The following is an 18992-nucleotide window of genomic DNA, read 5'->3' on the forward strand; positions in this document are numbered from 1 at the left end:
CAAGAACCATAATACTTGTGTTTCTTTGATTTCTTTCTAGCATTTGTTAAAGTTGGCAGAATCAACAAACAGCATGGCTAAGGGTCAAAAGTCACATAGTTACACATTTAGAGTTATAAAAGGAATCTCATTGACCATACCAGGTTACTGACCAGGAAGATTAATTGATTTGCCCAAGATCAAGAAACTAAGAATCAGAGGCAAAATATGAACCCAGGTTCTTCCAACTTCAAAGTCAGTGCTATTCCACTATGTCATGGAGGTGTGTGACATTATGGAAAGAACAAAAGATGGGGATACTGGATTTCCGGTGCCTGCTATGATATTATTATAGTAATTACTATGTAGTGTTTTAAAGGTTAAAAAACACTTTCCCCAAAACAATACTTGCCTTGAGCTATAAATTGTTCTAATTTTATAGATAAAGAACTTGAGGCTTAGATAAATTAGATAACTTATCCAGAGTCTAAAGCTGGTGAGTAGCAGAGATGGAGTCTTAATATAGGTCTTCTATCTACAAGCCCAATGCTTTCTCCATTAAACCATGCTACCTTCTGTGGCTAATAAAAACAGGACAAGTTGTTTAATATCTCCAGACCTGAGATTCTTTTTTCCTAAAACAAAGAGGTTGGCAGAGTTGGTTTTCAAGGCCGCTTCTAACTCTGACATTATGTTTCTGTGTTATGAGTCTTATTTCTTCCAGATTATTATGCATATAATAAGTTTATGAGGATTTTTAAAGAGCACCTGGATAATTCTTTGTTTGTTTAGTCATTTCTACATAGCATGAGTGGTTGGGGAATTTACTTTAACAAATGTCCATTATAGAACTTTAGCCCAAACTAGATTTTCTCATAAAAGAACAGAACAGTTGAGGAAGAATATTTTGGCAATAAAGTAGATTTTTACTTGTAATATTGTTTAAATTTATTTTTCTTCATATTTTTGTTTTCATTAAACAATATATATCTTTTTACATTTTCTTTTTTTTGCCAAGTGTAGCTGACATTTGTATATCTATTGTCCCATTTAAACCTATTTTGGATGATAGCCCAATTATTATTATTATTATTATTATTATATGACTTGTATAGATTAAGAAACTGAGGTTCAGAAGATTTGGGATCTTGCCTAAATTCATACAGTAGTAATATACACAGCCATACTTTGAAGTTAGGTCTCGTCATTCCCAGGGAGATAGCTCTTTCCAATAGGTCATAGTTACTACTTTTCTGTGAGAATTCATATTCCAGATATTTTTGGAAATTTATTCTCCTCTTCTTCCTGTTTTTCTTTTTATCCATGTCCCTTTCCTCATCAGCTACTTAAAGTCAGAGATAGTATCATTATTGTTTTTGTTTCTCAGTTGCCTAGCACAATTCCTGGCGTAAAGGAAATGCTTAATAAATGCTAGCTGATTGATTGATTGATCATCATCCCATACATTCTTATGACAAAATACATTCTGGCCAGAATGAAAACACATTTTGGCCAGAATTAATAAAGCATTACAAGACTTCTTTTAATCATTGAAGTAATTTATGGACTTTATTTTGTGTTCCCATGTGTGAGAAAATTTTTGCGAATTTCTTAGAATACAGTATATTGTAATTCTTTAAGATGTAATTACTACCATGTTGAACTAGCTTGATGAGTAATGGTTTTTGTCAATAGAATAGACAAGAATGTTGAGTTCATTTTATTGCCAGTTTATTTTTGGTGGCATTTTTAAAAGTGCTGTCTGATGCTTTTTCTGCCTATAACAATGTTTCTTAATCAGAATACATAAACTTAATTTTAAAATATTTTTGTAACTGTATTTTAACATAATTTGTTTCCCCTATAAACCTATGTATGCATTTATTCCTGAAGGGGCCTCTTCCTTACAGGGTTGTTTAAACATTAACTTTTATTGGAAGAACGTTATTAGTGGTGTATTATTGAGTTAAATTTGCTTAATGATCTAACTATAGTAAGTTTACCAAATAAATACTTGGTTAAAGGGTCATTGTTTTACTTTTAGATTAGTACTAAAATTTGAAAGATTTAAGTAGCTTGTGAGTATGTAGGATATTTAATAAAGAGCATTTGGGCATTGTTGTGAAGGAGTCACCTTCCTTTTTCACTTTGATAAAAATTATTATTTCTGCCTTTATTATATGTATCTTGGTATTTTACAATTATGATTTCTATAAAACTATTTTAGAAATCTGTGAGGATAGAGGGCTGATGATATTCATCTTGGAAGGGAGTCTGCAGTGGAGAACTTTAGAGATTTGTCCTTTGTCCTATGCTCTTTGACATTTTTATCAGTGATTTGGAAAAAGAAATAAATGATGTTACCATCAAGTGTGTAGGTAACACAAGTCTGAAAGGTTAGTTAATATGTTGGATGACATAGTGAGGATTCAGAAAGATTTTAACAAACTAAATGTTGGGCTGAATGAAATATGACATTTGTTGAGAATTAATGTAAATTCTTACTTGGGATAAAACATAGTTTTAAGAATAAGATAGAGAAGGCATGGTTAGACAACAGATTGATGAAAGATGAAAAAATCATCTTGGGCTTTGAATTGGCTGAAAGCTCAATTTGAGGTAATATGGTAACCTGAAATGCTAATGCTTTCTTAGATTGTATTAGAAGATGCATCACGTCCTGTTATAGTTCACCGATGTTCTACCTTTGTTGGACAGTATCTGAAGTATTTTGTTTAGTTCTGGGCACTAAATTTGAAGAAAGATAATGATAATAAATATAGTAAAGTAAACATAGCAAAGTAAAAATAATAAACTGGAGATGATAATAGCCTAAGTAAAGCAGACTGATGAAGAGGTTTGAGATGATGTTATATGAGTATTGCTTAAAGGTTCTGAGGATGTGAGAGTTTGGAGAAGAGAGGATTTAAGAGGCATGTGGTGACATACAAGAAGGATTATACTTCTTATGGATATTCCCAAAGGGCAACACTATGTGGAAATTGCAAAAAGACAAATTTAACCATGATAAAAAATTTCCCAACATTTGAATTGCCCCAAAACAGAATGGGCTGCCTTTGAGATCAGTAGGTTTCCTTCATTTGAGATATTCCTGTAAAGATGAATGACCACTTGCTGGCTGTGCTGTAGGCCATGTTATGTTCTTGTTCAGGTATGGATCAGACTAGATGGCTTTTAAGGTCCCTTACAGCTTTTGCATTTTGTGGCTTAATAAGTAACAAATTATTAGAGAGAACCTAATGGAGTGAGTAAGGCTGGCAACTTGTGCCCAGAAAGGTTTGACCAATTATGTGACCTATCATCTCTGCATTTCAGATGGCTGAGAACTACACATATCCTTCAGGTAATAAATTAAAAATTTAATGGATAGAACAAAAAGGGATATATGTGAGTGTATCAACTGGAAGGGACATACGAATTGTTTCTTAACTCAAAGATGGGGAATGTTAGGGAAATAGTGAGTAGGAAGAAGTCTCATCAAGGCCACATGTCCATTAACATTAGGTTCAGAGGTTGTCAGTAGATCAGGAAAAGGGTTTATTTGTGAATTTAGTTTATTAGGAAGTAGAGAAATGATTTGTTGGCAAGGATATAACTTCCAAGGATTCAGAAGCATTAGCAACTTCAAATTTGACCTTTGGCCAGTCTCTTAATATTTCTAGCCTTAGTTTCCTTAAAAGCAAAATGATGGGATCGGGCTAATGATCTTTCTAACTTTTCTTTTGTCTTCAAATTCTATGATTCTCTGTATGACTAGAGAAGAATATGTTCATGGTCTGTAGCAAGAGAGAGAACAACTGCATTGATAATTCATGAGTGTTAAAAGAACTAAAGGAAAGCCTTTAATGTACTGGATATAGACTACTGTGGATTTTTGGGAAACCAAGGTCAAGAATCAGAGGATGAAATATCATGGATAGTTTTCCATTTCCTTTGCTGGGAGAAGGAGTCACATTGTTGTGATCATGGATTCACTAAGTTATTAAAGTAATAAATTCCAATTTTTATTTTAGTGTAACTTTAATAAGATTCACCTGAATGAATTTCAGACATTGGGCATCAAGGAACTGCTTTTTGGACTTTTCTTTGAAGCATCTTTTCACTAGTGACCTAGTGGAACTCTATGAGATATGAATTAGTTTTGACTAGACTCAGATTAATCTGGCAAGGGAAAGGAAATGGTTTGCAGATAGACTGTATTTTCAACTCATTTTGTTTCAATGAGAAGATACAGAGTAGTTTAGATTTATTAGGGCAGGAAAAAATCCCAACTCTGTCTTGTGTTATTCTACAAGTGGAATGTGAGCTTTCATCTTGTTATCCTCTGTCCTTGTCTGTATGTATACTTTCTTAATTTCTGAATAACAATTTGCTGCCTTACCAAAAGGGATATGAGGTCATAACCATAAACACCACAAGGGATATGAGGACATAATCATAAACACACAAATCTTCCTCAAACTAATGATGATAATTTGACTGATAACTTTTTGTGAAATCTAGAGTTCAGAGTAAACAAGATGCCTCTTAGTGATTTTGCAATTTGAAATGACTATGAATTATTCTATTTTTCTCTTTAGTTTTGAAAAGGCTTGGGTTCTTTCTGGTTTCTATATAGAAGCAATTTATGCTTTTTAGATATATAAGTGAGAATTTTATGTCCAAAATTAAAACATTAACTCTCTATATGATAATTGTATTCTTATTTTGGAAGTTTTTATAATTTCTTTGTTTTTCAGAAAATACATTTTAGGTTAGTTGTATTACCTCAAATTCGTAAACATTGTATGCACAGTACATTTATCCAGTTTCTGACTCACATGGCATGTTTATATATTTAAAATTTATAAATGAAGAAATTTTACTGGGAGTGAACTTTGATTATCTAGAACTCAACAATAAGCAGATTTTTAAGTGATTATTTCAGAAAAGATTTTCTATTTTATAGGTAGCTTGCATTTGAAATGCTTTTACTAATGAGACATGGACCACTGTAATTTTATGTGCTTCCTTTTTATTCATTAGTGATTTTGCCAGTAGCATACTTTTTGGGGGGGGAATGGAAAGAATCAAAAGGAAATTTGTAGATTTCAGAGATACTTTTAAAAACCAGAAGGCAGCAATTTTAAACTGTTGCATTTATTTAAGTGTTCAAAATTTGCATTTTCCTAGGAGGAAAGCAATATATTATAAAAAATTTTAAAATATATTTTTAGGGACTCATTGTTTTACATATAGTAATAATAAATGACTGTGCCTCTAGTTCCTTCACAGGAGACTCTATTCTTTAAGGATGGACAAGCCTTATTCAGGGAAGTTATTCTTAATGCCAAAAAAGGAACTTATGAAAAGCTACCCAGTAATGTCTGTTGAAATAAAGGACAAAAATATTTTTTTAAGACAGGTAGTTTATTTTAAAGAAAGAAAGTTCACTCAAGTTTACTTCAGTGCCTTATCATGACTTGGAGGTGATAGTGAATTCTGGAAGACTTTTCCAATAGAATATAATGTGACAGGTCCCACAAAGCTGGAAAGACTTCAAATTAAGGTCCTGAGATAGAATGTGTATCTTTCATTTGAAGTTCTGCTTAGTTGAGTGTGAAGATGATCATCAGTAGGAGTTTGGGCACCAGATGGTGAATTTTTTTTTTTTGGCCCACAGTAATCAATCTCCCTGTGATAGACCCGAGGTCTGTCTCCAAGGAAGGGGTAAAGGGATAGACCACAGTTCTGAAATCACAGATCCTTTCAACTATGGAAGTTTTACATTGACAAAGCAGGAAAACCAATCAAATTAAATCAAAACTCCCTTCAAGATTATGACCTTTTGAAGGTGTGCATATTTTACTGTGAACTAAAGAATGGCATCTTGTCATGGATATACTGTATTTTCTTTAATTATGAAAATGTAACAGGTATATTCAGCACTAATATGAAAGAAAAAAATCTCAGAATAGTCATACCACTTTTGTAAATGATGTGTAAAAGTCTAATAGAAAATTACTTCAGGATTTGCAGTTTTTTAAAAAAAAAATTATGATTTGGTCATTTAAATTGATTTTGTATTTTATTTACTTTGGTGCAGTAGTAACAAAAATTGTCATACTGTACTTTACCATCAAATAATTCATAAATTATACAATTTGAAGCTTTTCACTTGATTCATCTATTGCATTGATTTTTCAAAAGCTCAAAGCTGTTATCGCAATTAGAAAAATTGTTTCAACATAATACATTTATGTTTGTTTACTCACATTTCTAATTCCAAATTGAATAACTTGTTTCTTTTGGGGAGAGAGATATGTGAAGAGAAAGAGAAAGACTGGAGTAAATTCTACAAAAGTACTTTATACCGTTTTCAGGGGAAATAGAATAAAATTTCCTTTCTCCTTTTCTCCCTCTACTCCCAACTTCCTTGTACCTTTGTCCTAGCAATGTAGATATGACCCATGTGCCTTAATTTTTATATGGCCTTGTTTATTATTGCTTTATTATATACTGTATCTAGACAAGTTGGAAATTTGAGGATGTAAGTTATCTGTAAAATATTGTCTCTTCATTTATGTTTAGAATATGATGTTAATCAGATTTGTTATACTGTTTATGTATTCAATTTACTTTCTTAAAATATTAATGACTAATGAGCTTTTTAAAAAAATGGTGCTTTTATTATAGTAGATAGAGCATTAGGCCCTAGAATTAGAAAGAACTGAAGTTCAGCTCTGGTTTCAGTCACTTGCTAGCTTTGTGATTCTAGGCAAGTCACTTAATATACTGTTTGCCTCAATTTTCTCAACTTTACAATGAGGATAATAATAGCCTTTGAGGATTAAATGAGTTAATATTTATAAAAAGCAAGTGGTGCAGTAAAAACGTTTGTTCCTTTCCCATTCCCCTTAATATTGCTTTAATAAGATGATGTCTAGTGGTAATAGACTTAGAAATTCAAGTGAAATAAATAAGAGTAAAATTTTTTATAATTTGCTCAGAAAAATAACAATTTGTCTTCACATTTTAGTGGCTTTAACAAAACTTTCTATACCTACATGCACATAATAATACATATGTACATACTACACTTTGACATTCATGAATATATCTAGTGTACATAAGATACCAAACTTGTTTTCAGCTTAATCTTTTCATTAGTTTATGAACCCAAAATTCTCCTGAGTTTCCCAAATCCACATGATTTCCCAAAGTGTTAGATTTCATATGTGAATTGTTAGCTTAAAAATGATTTAAAACCATACTCAGTCAACCCCCTATTGGATGTACATCTGAAGAGGCTTAAGAGCTTAGGTTATTTCTTCCAAAGTCATTTGTAATTTATGTTTATTCAATTGCCTTAGGATCTGTTGGTCAGATGGCACTTCTGTATCATAATAAATTAAAGCTTTCTGATTAAAACATCCTTTTTCTTAGACAAACCATGGCCCTGGTTCTCGAGGTTAGTGGAAAACAGACACAAGAGTATAGGTCTTAATTTAATCATTCTGAGAAGTCTTTTTTTTTCCTTTTGATATTTCACTTACCTAATATTTTAAGATCTTGAAAGTAGGAGCCTGGATTTGGAATATGGCCTATTCTTAGATAAATTATAGTTGCTGAGAACAAATATAGTCTCTTTTTCCTCAAATCTCTTGATTTTGAATTATAATTTTTTAGGCCAGGAATTATTATCAACTTATATATCTTAATCATTGAACTAAAATAATCAGTATCAATTGAAATTCTATACTTTTTTTCAAACCAACGTATTTTGTCCGAAATTAGAGAAAAATATTCTCTGATGTCTAGATATGGGGCTTAGTGATAGCATAATAGATACAGAGGGCCAGATGTGGAGACCTGGATTCAAGTGGTTTTTTTGGACCGTAACTGGTTGTGTGGCCATAAACAAGTTGTTTAATCTTAAATTAAAATCCCTATAACTCTCTAAGACTGCACATTTTAAAGGAGTTGCTGAATTACATTGGTGGATACAGAAAGTTATCTATACCTATGGAATCACAGGTCTGAACCTGAAATAAATTAATAGATAGGAGGATACATACACACATATAAATATTTTTTTTGAAGTGTTCAGAAAATATGAAGTAAGGAATATTATCTTTGATTTGAAGGGGAAGCATTTGTAAAATTTTATGTAATACTACGTTTTATTATCACTCCAAAAAAGGTAAAAAAATTACTGTCAATAAATACTACTTAATTTTTGAACAGCATTTACTTAGCCATACTTACATTTAATTACTGAGTAGCTCTCTTGTTCTACTTAAATTAAATTTGTTCTTTGAATCATCATTATCATCTTTAAAAAAAGCTTTTCTGTAATGAAGGTCATTCTCTTTCTTTGAGTAATTTACAATTTAAATGGGATGCCTAGACAAATATATTTTTTATCAAACAATTCCTCAAATTATACATTATGCATGTTTAGTCAATCAATAAACATTTTTCCAGTGCCTACTTCATGCTTACATATATCTACCAATGTGTGTTATTTACGCTTTTAATTATAATAAGCTACAAACCTGTATCTAGATGTGCAAAATGTCACAGCTGAAATTAGTGTAATTTTGTTGGTAACCCCAGACCATAAGAAGTCTCATCATGAAAGTTAGTTGTTCATTCAATTGTTTTCAATTATGTCTTACTCTTTATGACACCATTTTGGCAAAGCTATAGGAATAGTTTGCCATTTCCTTCTCTAGCTCATTTTACAGATGAGAAAACTGAGGCAAACAGGGTGAAGAAACACAGCTAATAAGTTTCTGAGGCCAAAATTGAACTTGGGGAAGATGAGTCTTCCTATGGGGCTGAATAATGAAGTGTGCATAAATAAAATGCTTTTGTCCTTGAGACTTTCCATCTAGCACAGTGTTATTCACATAATAACAATTCAACACATATTTAACGAATAGATGAAAGTACTTATGAGTCATAACTCTGGTTCTTCCAGCCCAATGTTATCTGGCTTTGACTAGTGACAACAGATAATTTCGTGGGAGAGTGTGTAGTAGTGGCTTTCCATAATGCTTACCTCTGAATATTAGTAATATATTCTGAATACCCATCATTTCACTTTCATAACCAGTGATGAATTTCAAATTCAAATATTTGCCTTTGCTGTCCTTGAACTTATTTGCACAGTAGTTCAACTATTATTATTTCTAAGCTTTCTTAAGATCCAAGAGTGATATATTTCCTGTTTGCCTTCAAAGAAGTAACGCTGGCTTTTTAGGTCTCGTAAGACTGTTGATTAATTAGTAAACTTCCAGTGCTGTGTCTGCCTGGAAATTCTTCTGCTTATAAGTCCATAAACTTCATTCCTACCCCTGAGATTTTTATAGTTTGCTTAATTGAGAAAAGGGTAGCCATAGATTTATAATTTTCATGTAGATGATAGATTTCTTTACTTTCAATCCAGTGCCCATCTCTCCATGTTCATGCTACCATGCCATTGCCTGTGATTCCTCAATAATAGTAGTACTCAGCTATACTGTATTTTTCCTGGTAAAATGGTAATTCTGATGGTGTCTTTGAACATCTTTCATTTTATTTGCACTCTCAGTGTTGTGGATTTCACCAATCTAATAGACCAGGGGTCCCCAAACTATAGGCCACGGGCCACATGTGGCCCCTGAGGCCATTTATCTGGCCCCCACCATACTTCCGGAAGGGGCACCCCTTTCATTGGTGGTCAGTGAGCATCCTGTGTTTCTGGAGTACTGTATGTGGCAGCACTCCAAAGCGCAGCATCGCTTACGCACAGTACTACTTCCAGTGACATAATCCTTTGCATGGCACCTTGTTCTGAGAGTAACTGAATGAGAACAAGGTGCCTCACAAAGGATTATGTGGCTGCACAATGGAAGACGTCAGCATGGTGAGCAGGGATCTGGAGGAGGGGATTCCGCACTGTGTATACTACTGCCTGGCATAGTGGTGGCAGTGATGGGCCTGTGAAAGGTGTGACAGACCCATCACAGCCAGCGCTGCAGCTTCCTCTACCTCAGACAGCAGTATACAGATTCATTCATAATTTTTTTTTTAATAGTCTAGCCCTCCAGAGGTCTGAGGGACAGTGAACTGGCCCACTGTAAAAAGTTTGGGGACAGGCTGTATGAATAAGGTATCATATGAACACAGGCCAAATTTTTGAAAAAAACTTCAATTTTGGAAGGGGTTAGGTAGTGGAGGCTCAATATGGGAACCAGCAGGTGGAGCCCTGTAAAAAGGTAAGTTTATTTTTTTTAATATGATTCATAAAATTTTGTTAGCCCCTTAACCTCAACCCCCCACCCCCAACACACTTCAAGGAATCAGGTTCTAAAAATTAGATTTTTTGTGATTTAGCCTCTAATTAATGTAATGTAACTTTTGTTTTCAAAAGATCTCCTGTATAATAGGTCAAACTATTAGTTAAGAATGTTGGTTATCAGAATGTTGGCTAAAGGATGTTACAAAACATCAAGAATGAAAATCAAATACAATGAGTTCATGACCAAAAGACTGCATAGTACCAGAGGGATAAGAAATACATTGAGTTTCTGATAGACAAATATGGTACTTTACTTTCCAAAGTTGGTTTCATATAAGACATCATTAGACCAAAGACTTACATTACCGTGTAAATCATAAATATTCCTGCTCTGAAATCTTTTAAAGCCTCCAATGCAAAGAAATTCTTCTCTAGGTTATAGTGATGTCCATGTCAGATTTTGGTGGGAATGTATAGCTATAAAGGCTTGCTCAGAGGCTTTGGTGAACTTGTGCTGGAATATATATGCTAATAAGGCTTACATGTCTTGTTGAAGATTGTTGAACAAAATAAAAGATATTGAGGACCCTTTTACTTTTAGCTCCACAAGTGCAGTTTCCCTGAGGAGAGGAGTCTTGTGGTAGCCGCTATTAATTATGGCCATTGGCAGTCTGAAAATGTATAGCTAAAAAGATTTGCTTAATAAACTTGGGAAAGTTCAGATTGACCAGGTAAAGTGATATGTTATTTACTTTCAATGGACTATGACACATAATCTAAAGTATAGTATAGTATAGTAGAGCATAGCAGAGCATAGTATAGTAGAGCATACTTACTTAAAGTTCTTATCTTCACATATTTCTAATTTTCATTCAAGATATTAATTTTTATGTGGCAATGATAGCCTTCTGATTACAGCTTGGAAGAATGAATCTCCAGTTAATACTTTAGATGCTATTTTCGATCAAAATATAATTTAATTAATTATTTATTTGAAGCCATTTGTCAAATTGAATCTTGTATACTTTTTTGTTTTATGATACTTTAAAAATATCTTATAAATTTTGATAGCCGTAGAATTGTAGAAATCGTTCTTTTAATTAAGAACCTCTAAAAATATAATTAAAGGTGTGTTAATTGAGAGAAATAATTTTTGTCTAAGTCAAGCTGATGATGTGTTAAGCTATTCAAATACTATGCTTTTATGTAGTCTCAACATGAAATGAAAGAAACCTAAAGTAGTTATCAGGTGACTAAAAGTCACTGTATTACCTAATAATTTAAATGGTGTCTAATTAACCTATTTCTTTACTTTTTTTCTTCCCATTAATTGAAAGTACTGGTTTCATAGAATCAAGTCAGTATGCAATGGAAAATATTACTACTTCTTTTTGGTTGAGTACGCTTAATATAGAACATACTTTCACGACCTTTACCAAAAGATATTTTCAAAGAGGTATCTATATATAAAGAATGTAACTGGTGTAACTTTTACTCAGTAATGTGAAAAATAGAACAGTAAATCTTTAATAATAATGTTTGAATTGTAATTTTGGACTGCTGACGTCACCACGTTGCATGATTTACTAATGGAGCTGGGAGAAGGATAAAAGATTTTTTTCAATGCTGGGAACTTTAATATACTATTTTTGAGGTATCAGTTATTTATATTCAGGTAATACAGCTACACATATGGGAATCTTATGACTTCATCTTAAGCTGTTAATAAAAGAGCTTTAAATATGTCTTTTAAATATAAATATCAGATAATGAATGACACACTCAGAGTAGTATTTTTTTATGGTTTACATCCTTTTGCTTGTTGAGAAGTACAGAATCATTAAAACTCGTTAATTCCATGAAAAGTCAGTTTAAAACAAACTCATGACTTTTATTGATATTATTTTCTACTATAAAAGACAATCAACTTTCATGTCTGTTATTAGAGTCTATTTTGTATTAAGTAACTAAAAGTGACTTTTGTTCCTCATGAAGTGAAAGTAGGCTTGTTTAAATGCACAAACATTTAGGGGGCATTCAAATTCATTGGGATTGATTGCTCTAACTTCTGATAAGTGGGAGACCCAAACCCTAGGGGAAGTACAATCTAGTTCTGAATTTCTGTCTGATTCACTAAAACCAGATTCCCCAGGTTTAAGTATCTCAGAACTCTCTAATGGACCTCTTTGTTTTGTTTATTGTACTTATCACTAGGTCAGCTTGCTTCACATTTGCATGACTGGTAGACTTCTTTCAAAGTCTATTGACATTTCAGTTAATTTTGAATGGCTTTTAATGTTTTTGTGTCTTTAGATTGGACCCAGTGACCCAGTTACTCTGTTGTGTCAAAAACAAAAAGCTGTTGAAATGATCCAAAGTTTCAAAAATTGAGAGAGTAATTGGCTGAATGATTTATTTACTTTATGCCGTCTTAAAAGAAATCTGATTTTTTAAAAGATGAGAACATAAATAGCCTTTTATTTTGAGAGAAAATAAGAGATTAGTTATATATGAAAAAATAAAAATGACTTCAGAGGAAGGAAATTCTATTGTAAAATACTTTCAGAAGAGAGCTTAGGAGATGACTGCCTCAGATCATAAACCAAACTCATATCTGGAACCCAGACCAGTGTTCTTTCTCATTCTTCCTCTTGGTAAAGAATTTGACCTAGAGCCCAGAGGCCACTGCCTGTTGAATATTCCCCATAAACTGACCTGGCACTGTCATCTTCACCAACAAAAATTTATTGATTGTAAGAACTATTTGGAAGCCAGTAGTAAAACTAAGCCAAGTTAGTCACCCCAACATTTAATCATTTTAGAAGAAAGTTCAGTTGTGTATTTGAACTATGTGATCATCTCAGCACCCAGAGACCTTTATCAATAATGACTACTATTTTCTGTGTACGTAGTTTTATAGTTACACATACAGATAATAAAACTAAAGCCTAGAGAGCACAGATCCATTCCATTGTTGATTGACATGTAAATGTATATGAAGTAAAACTACAAGTGAGCCAGATGATCAGGTATATTATATCAAACAAAACCCAATAGAATTAATATTTCCAAAAAATATTTTAAGTCATCACTTCTTTAAATAGTTATTTAATTGTATTTCTGGACAGAAGAAGAATTTAGACATTGTCTGGTCTCTTTTTTAATATCAGCTATGATGAATTTTCCTCATCTCTGGGAAGAGTATGAGAGTTGGAAGTAGAAACAAAATTTTATTGTGGACTATTATGGATTTTATTCTTTTTAAAATGATCATGACACATTTTCCTGTTCTGTGAATTTCATAGTAACTTCATTGAGGGTAGGTAGATCCCTTGATGGGAGATGGAGATCAGAAGAGAGTGATAGGGGATTGATTCTTCCTTCTCACTCCTTATATACATCTGTCCTTTACTTTTGAGCTCTGGGCCACCTTTCAGAAGTATAATGGCCAGTAGAGATACTTTCTACCTAAATTCAGAACTTCTCTTGTTTCTTTGTCTCGTGGATATTTCTTGGACTTTAAATAGATGAATAGGTTATTAAAAAGTACGTGTTAATGGAAAGAAAATGGAACTTCTAGAGAATGTATTTTCTTGGTCGCAACACTCGGATTTATTAAATAGTACTAAGTACCTCATATTGGTCCTCAGTTTCCTCATTCTATATAAAATAAACAGGTTTGACAAGATACACCCAATGACTATCAACATCAGTGAAATTCACTTGTTGACTCACCCAACAACATTACTGTGTTTCATTGTGTTTGTTTGTTCATTAAATATATAATTTCATTTTCTTGTTCTTTTCTTATTCTTTAAAAGAAACAGCAGTTTGCTAAACACAGCCAGCCTTTTGTGCTGAAAGGCCAATCCTTTTTTCCTTTTTCCTTTCCTGTATAAAAGAAGTCACGTCTATAATCCTTTCACTTGCCTTTGCCAACTCATGAATGACATGAAATTCATCAGTAGGTAGCAGAGTAAACCTCTCAAATTGTCTTTTAGAATTTTATTCAATGGTCCTACTTAGCCAAATGGATAGCAAAGTAGTGGCTTTGCTTCAATCTTTCCATCCTTTTGTTATCCTAAACAGAATTAATATTGTAAATAAAAATGTACCACCAGGAATTGAATGGGAACTAAATAAACTCATAGGGAATTCCATAACTTCCAATCCAGGGTTGAATAACCCACTTGAGGAATAGAAAAATGAGGAGGAATAGATCAGTCAATAACAAATGTGTGAGAATTTAGGATTGGTAGCATAGATATCAAATAGTGGGTCCCCTTGCTTGAAAGGATAGGGATTTAGGGTTTAGATAAAATTATGAAATAGATGTAATTTATTTTTAATACCTTGATATGTTCTGTAGTATCTTTACCAGATATCTTTCAAAACCTCCTGAAGTCTATTCCTAATAGGTATCTATAATTATACATGATTAAAAGATCAAGGCTCTCTAGTACAAAAATATTATTCAGATTTTACAGACCAGAAAGATAAAATGCATATAATTTGGTTAGTGTATAGAATGCCAGACTTGGAATGGGAAAGTCTTGGGTTCAAAGTTTGCTTCTGATACTAACTACTTGATTCTGGGTAATTCACTCAATCTCTATGAGCTTCACTTTCCACACTTGTAAAATATAAAAGTACACCTCAGAGTATATATAGGGCTCAAAGGAGAATGTGAATATAAAGTGCTTTTTAGACTTCGAAACATTATATAAATGTCTGATAGTAACATTAATATACTTATTTTTCCAGTATGATTCAGCCCATGACTCTCTGGACTATTTGTCTACTTCCATCCCAGTATCTTTTCACACTGCTAACACCTCCACCTATATAACCTTCTCTGATTGGTGAGTTCCTTCCTAGAACCTTCTTTTGAGGAAGTAATCACACCAGTCTTATTTAGATTTTTTTTTTAAGCCCTTGCTTTCTGTCTTAGAATCAATACTGTGTATTGGTTCCAAGGCAGAAGAGCATAAAGGTTAGACAATGAAGTTTGAGTGACTTCCTGAGGGTCATACAGCTGGAAATGTGTGAGGTTAAATTTGAATCCAGTTCCTCCCATCCCTAGATGTGACTATCCAAGGATCCACCCAGCTTCCTCCTCCATGTTTACTTTTAACTTTACTCAGCTCCTCACTCTCCAGACTACTTTTCCAGTTTTTGCCAACTTGGTAAAGATTCTCTCTTTTTAGCTCTCTGTGTGTTATCTTTCTCCATTAGAATGTAAGCTTCTTAAAAGGGCAGTTATTAGGGCATATTATTATTAAATATTATTATTTCTTTCTGCCTACATTTGTATTCCCATCTCATGTCACAGAGGCCAATACAAAATGAGACTAAGAAATCTCTCCCTCTTTTCCAAATCCTAAATTCTTTTTACTGCCCCAACTTGCTCCTCCCCACCCCCTCTTTAGATCCATAGTTTTTCAAGAGGATAATTTGTTTGCTTTGATTAAGGAATTCAAGTTACTGGGAAAATACTAGAAAGATGCCCAGGGTTTTTCTTTGACTTCCAGTTAAAATAAGTGTATTTTACTCATGACCTCATGGAGATATTGACCCTATTTATCTAATTTAGAGAGTTTTTTCTTCTTAGGTTTTTATGTTTGGATGGGGGAACTATAAAGGCAGGATGAAATTTAAAGAACTTGCCAAATCTTGTTGCATAGGTGGCCCTGATGTACACTTTCTGTTTTTCTGCAATATATGGAATTTACAAATGGAGTTCAGAGGTGCCTAAATATGTACTCTTGTCTACCTGATCTACTTGGAGGTTTTATTTTATGGATACCCATAAGACTCGGAAACCACCTGGTTTTTAATAAGCCTAAAAAGAAGAAAAGTATGCACAAATATAAATTTGAAATTCTATCTTATTTAATTTTATTTTGTGACAATTATAACTGGGAATTTTTCTCTATATACCCCTAGAAAATGTAGAAGATCATGTTTTTTGTCTTCTATAGATTAGTTACCTTTGCTGGAGGGAAATGAAAAAAATGGATTAAAAAATGTTTTCTTCCCCTATTTTTATTTTCTTCAACTAAAGAATCATTACTTCCTCAACTAATAATCTTATCTTCCTTTTTCTACTTAGTTATACATAAATATATCCATGCATTGTCTCTGATGATCAATTCCCACTTCACCTAATTTTAAACTCTTTTTCACTGGGTCAAGTAATTTCATTAGAAAGTAACATTGGAGGTGTTAACCAGTATGTGGGTATCATATACAGTACTGACTTTTTAAAGTGTCAATAGCTTGGTTGAAAGACTAAATATTTCAGAGTGGGTAACCCAGGCACGTGCATTGCTAGGCGGCTCATATTGGACTAAGCAACAGGGATATTACATATTTTCCCTTTCTTTCTTATGTCCCGACTATCTCCAATATTCTGCTGAAATACTTGAAGAGAAAGTATAAAGCTATGACCATGAAAAAACCTTTCCCCCCCACTCCCTTCCCCTAAGTATTGTGGGTTGTTTATATGCAATTTAGATTTTTAGATGAAGGCAATGACTCAGTAGCCTGATTAGAAGGTCTCTTATTTTTGTAATCTGAGCTCAATTTACTCATTAAAGTATGACTTTTGATTAACCTAGATTTTAGATATCATTTATGTGAAATAAAATTTTGTGTTTTTTCTTCATTCCTCCCTTTAGCCCTGTCCTTTACTTATCCTCCCTTCCTTGTCTTCACCTATTCCTTATCTAATCAGTTGTAGTTTCAGTTGATGTCATTTAATTTCTCTGTATCTTAATTTCCTTATCCATAAAATGGGGATAATAATGTCCTGCCTCATAGGTTATAGTGAGGATAAAACTAAAGTACATATATCTTTTTCTCTAGTTATATATCAAAATTGATAGATATATAAAAAGCACTTTGCAAACCTTAAAGCACTCTGTAAATGTTGGCTATTTATGCTTCCTTTCTTACTTCCCATCCTCCCATAACTCATTTTCTATTTCAGTGATAATGATTGTCAAATATTCCTGTCTACTCATCAGGTAACTTTACCTCCCTTCAAATGCCTCTTCTCCCTCTAAAGCATTGGAACATTTTCCTTTTGGGTGTCAGGGGATGGGCCTAAGAGTGAGAAATGACTCCTGGGAATTCTATAATTATAATTTTTCTAATATTGAACTAAGGACTTAAAGGATTCAGCCTTAAAAGAAAAGGAAACTGTTTCAGGCCTTTCTTTCATCATATACAACACATTTAATGGGCATTATACTATCACCAAATAGTGGTGGTTTTTTTTTGTTTGTTTGTTTGTTTTTTTTAGTTCTGGCTTATCTGAATTGTTTAGATCTTCCCAGGAAGCTTTTTGAGTTTTATTGCTAGTTATCTTTCTGAATTGACTATGAGAAAGACAAGTTATCCTCTAATGTGAGTTCTTGACCTGGGTTCTAAGGACCCAAAGTGCCTGTAGATGGTTTTCAAGGAATCTAAGGACTTGTATGGGCAACAATTTTTATATTTATTTCATTGTAGTTAATTTCCTTTGTAGCCTGATGTATTTGACTTTATTCATTTAAATACATTATTCTGAGAGAGGTCCAGTCTGGTTATACCAGCCTGAAGTAGATATTGCTATTTTTGTATGAACATTCATGATATGAATTAAAGTATGATTATTGTTTAGACAGTGAAGACTGCTTGTTTCAACTTTTAAAGATGTTTTACAGGTGAAAGTATGGAGATGCTACATAAAAATGCATTAACATGATTGGAAAAATAGCCCAAGATTATAATATGTCCTTCTAATGGCAGCTTTAACATAATACTTTATAGTAGTAGGTAGCTCAACAAATTGTTCATTGAGGTAGTGTAGTCATGTGGAAATAACACTGGGGTTAGAGAATCTGGAATCCATTTCTGGATTTGCAGTTTACTTGTATGACTTTGCATAGGTCACTTAGTCTCTCTGGGTCTCAGTTTCTTCATCTGAAAAATAAGGGAATTGGGTCTAGTCAGATATAAATCCATTGGTCTTACTAGATAATTGCTATTGCTCAATTCTTTACATTACTGTTACTACTGGAAGAACAGATGCAATTTGTAGAAACTGCTTATCCTTAATTGTTAATCATATACTGTTTCACTAACAGCTGTACTTATGGTACATTTATTTATTCTGAAAACATTCACTGTTGCTGTAGCATCAGGGAAGGAACAGTCTTATGCATTTGCATCACATGCCCCATATATTTTATTGAAGAACAGTAGCTCTAGAGCTTTGAGCATTTCAAAATAATGCTCATGAAGCCCAGAGCTAAATGATTTCCTCCTTCAATGTAAAACAAATGGAAACAGGAGGAGGAGCTTTGATTTGCCTAACTTTTGCATTGACACATTAACAGGAAAGTTAAATTTGGTTCAATCAGAATAGCTTCCTGTTTAAATTATTGGACTTCTGTTCAACAGATCTGGATTTCAGATAAAGCTAAAAACAACTATTTTCATTATGACCTTGACATATGTTTGTTTTTCTTGGCATCACTAAAAAAATGTGAAAACAAAATTAATGGTAGAGAGCAAGAGCACTAATGAAAAATACTCATACTTTCTTATAAAGAATTAGTGGCTTAAAATTTTTTTGATTAAGACCACAATCATATAGGAAGAAGTATAACCATACTGCCCAAGGAGTTTTTTTTTTTTCTTGAAAAGATAAGTTAGCCATAAACAGATGTAGAAGCTT

General features: G+C 32.9%; 1 protein-coding gene across 10 annotated transcripts in view; it reads left to right on the forward strand.

Moving 5' to 3' along the window:
* The window catches only part of ZNF516 (zinc finger protein 516), a 145920-nt gene that overhangs the window by 15039 nt on the left and 111889 nt on the right, over positions 1-18992 (forward strand). The gene's annotated exons all lie outside the window — the stretch shown is intronic.

The sequence above is a fragment of the Monodelphis domestica genome, chromosome 3 (genome assembly GCF_027887165.1).
Source record: "Monodelphis domestica isolate mMonDom1 chromosome 3, mMonDom1.pri, whole genome shotgun sequence".
NCBI lineage: Eukaryota > Metazoa > Chordata > Mammalia > Didelphimorphia > Didelphidae > Monodelphis > Monodelphis domestica.